The 2,974-nt window shown below is 45.0% G+C and overlaps 1 long non-coding RNA gene across 3 annotated transcripts in view; it reads left to right on the forward strand.

Annotated features, from left to right (window-relative positions):
- LOC122547524 overlaps nucleotides 1–2,974 on the forward strand; it is a 13,506-nt gene that overhangs the window by 5,958 nt on the left and 4,574 nt on the right. Inside the window, exons 4-6 of one of the 3 annotated variants that reach the window (XR_006311022.1) lie at nucleotides 2,197–2,232; nucleotides 2,381–2,416; nucleotides 2,894–2,950. This is a non-coding gene — a long non-coding RNA (uncharacterized LOC122547524). Of the gene's footprint in view, nucleotides 1–308; nucleotides 366–2,196; nucleotides 2,233–2,380; nucleotides 2,417–2,893; nucleotides 2,951–2,974 lie in introns of all 3 variants that reach the window. The other 2 variants (XR_006311023.1, XR_006311021.1) reach the window with 2 other exon arrangements.

The following is a 2,974-nucleotide window of genomic DNA, read 5'->3' on the forward strand; positions in this document are numbered from 1 at the left end:
CCATAGCTCAGAGCCCAGAGTCCGTACTCAGCTCACTGTTCCTGTATCGGAACATCCAGGAGACCAGGGAATGTGGGTTCAGGACAGTCTCTGTCCCGGGCAGGAAGTGAGACTCACACTCACACTGGAGACTCTGGGATTCAACCTGCAGTTTCCTGAATGCAGCTGATGGTGAGCTGAGCCATTCAGTGGCAGCTGCAATGTGTGAGTGTGAGCAAAAAGCAACGTGTGACAGGGAGACATTTTTCAATTGTGAACATTTCACACTCATTTTTCATTTGATCATCAAAAATCCATTTCCATTTCAGATTCTAAAGAAAGCAAAGAAAGGAAAATCAAAGTGATTGCTTCAGGACGAGATGATGGTTTGTAGATCTCTCTGTGTGGGGCATTATTGACTGGGCTAATATATGGGAGCTGGGTCCATGAGGATTAACAAGCTCTTTATTGAAATGATTCAAATACACGTGGAGGCAGGGGACAAGGAGCAGGATGGAGAACAAGCTGGTTACAAAACAGCAAACACAGAGTGGGGGGTAAAAGCACGTTACACAGACTGGTGGCAATGTGAGAGATGATGTTCCACATTGGGATCACTGTTGGTCACCATTTACAGAACAATTTAGTGTAAGAAATTAGATGGAATTTCAGACTGTGGGGGGGAGCCAGAATGTGAATAAAATTCATATTGCAGTAACTTGTGAGATTATATTATTGGGGAAGTTGACATAATCTTAGAGGTTCCAAGGACTACTCGCTCATTACAGAGAAACGACTGGAGGTGCTTTAACCTGAGAGTCAACATACCAAAGGCAGTTGGAAATGTTGAGAGGGAGGGACCTAATTGGTCACCTCAGCTGGTGGAGGAATTGAACCCATGCTGTTGGCATCACTTTCCATCACAAACCAGCTGCCCAGCCGATGGAGCTGTATGGTAGGGATGAGGGGAACATGTGAACATCTGGAGAAGAGGAGGCAAGCTCCTGGTGACAGGGCGATGATAATCAGGAGACCAAACACACAATTGATGGACAGTCAGTTTGAGCTGAGGAAAGAGGTTCAGTGTGAAGATTCTGGGAGCAGACTGGCACTAAATCAACAGCTTCATGTCATTGGGGCTTGTGTTTCCATGAGATGGAAGCAGGAAATGAAAGTTAAACAATGGGTTCAGTCTGGTCTGGAGGATTCGGAGGAGGTCCCGGGGAACATTATTTGACAGGAAGGTTTCATTGAAAGTGAAAGGAAGCATCTACAAACCAGTTGTGAGATTGGCTTTGTTCGATCGAACAGAAACCTGGGACACACCATGAAGAGAGGAACAGGGGCTGGATAATAATGAGGAGTGATGCAGACGTGGATGGGTGCAATAACAAAACAGAACAAAGTCAGGGCCCAGCTTCAGGGGCTCAGTGAAGATTGTAGCTGAGAGACTGAGGACTAAAGTGTGTCCTGACTGAGGACTCAACCAACAAATTACACCTTAATATGGTGACAGGGGGCTTGATATCTGTTCCTGTGGAAACATCAAATACAACACTTTCGTGGGCCGAAGGGCCTGTTCTGTGCTGTATTGTTCTATGTTCTATGTTCTATGTTCTATGAGTGATGCAGACGTGGATGGGTGCAATAACAAAACAGAACAAAGTCAGTGCCCAGCTTCAGGGGCTCAGTGAAGATTGTAGCTGAGAGACTGAGGACTAAAGTGTGTCCTGACTGAGGACTCAACCAACAAATTACACCTTAATATGGTGACAGGGGCTTGATATCTGTTCCTGTGGAAATACCAAATACAACATTTTGTGTAATAAATGCAAGACAGAATTCACAGAAATGTGTTTATTCAGAGAATGATCAGAATGTGGATCTCGCTCCCAGTCAGAGCGATTAAGGTCAATAATATCAACAGATTTAACAAGAAGCTGGCTAAACACACCATAGAAAAGGAAGAGAAGAATGGAGAGTGTTTAAAGGAAATTGTGTAGCAGGTAAATCCCAGCAGACAGTATTGGATTGAATGGCCTGCCTCTCGCCTCGAAATACTGTGTGCATTTCCAACTAAAGCTTGATTCTGATGGTGTCCCCTGTCCAAGTGCTGAGTGAGGGGGGAGGGTTTACAGTGGGAGGGGGATCATTGAAAACCATTTGGATATCAGAGCATGTGCTCTGGAAGCTGAAATCCTGTTCCCTCTGTTTCAGACTCAGCAGAGAATGAGAGTGCGCCTGATACTAAAGGTATTTATCCCCATCTTTCAACAACACATCACCGTTACAGATTTAAATATCATTAAAACAGGAGGGACAGTTTTAAAACTGTTCTGACAATGGAACACAGAGGCTGTACTGAGATTGGGGAACTGAAATTCTCTTCTTTCTGTTCCAGATTCTGCACAAAGAACAAGTCACTCAGAGGCTCGAGGTATTGATATTTCTGTTTTAATCTGTCCCTGTTTCTAACAATCCCTGCTGAATTATCTATTGATGATTGTATTAATGATTCTGGGAAGCTGTTTGGATCCATTAGCCTTGGATGGAAAGCCAAAGCTCAGAGCCCAGAGTCAGTGCCCAGCTTACTGTCCCTGTACCTGAAGAGCCAGGAGGCCAGAGAGTGCGCCATAAAGACAATCTCAGCCCCGGGCAGGAAGTGAGATCTCACTCATCCTGGAGACTCTGGGATTCAACCCACAGTTTCCTGGCAAAATGAGCTGACCCCAATCCAACCCTGAGCTGGCCCTTCGAGCGATGGGAATGCAGCTCATGGTGAGCTGAGCCATTCAGTGGCTGCTGCAATGTGTGAGTGTGAGCAAAAAGCAACATGTGACAGGGACACACTTTTCAATTGTGAACATTCACACTCATTTTCCATTTGATCATCAAAAACCCGTTTCCATTTCAGATTCCAAAGAAAGCAGTGAAAGGAAAATCAAAGTGATTGCTTCAGGACGAGATGATGGTTTGTAGATCTCTCTGTGTGGGG

The sequence above is a fragment of the Chiloscyllium plagiosum genome, unplaced genomic scaffold, assembly GCF_004010195.1.
Source record: "Chiloscyllium plagiosum isolate BGI_BamShark_2017 unplaced genomic scaffold, ASM401019v2 scaf_13277, whole genome shotgun sequence".
NCBI lineage: Eukaryota > Metazoa > Chordata > Chondrichthyes > Orectolobiformes > Hemiscylliidae > Chiloscyllium > Chiloscyllium plagiosum.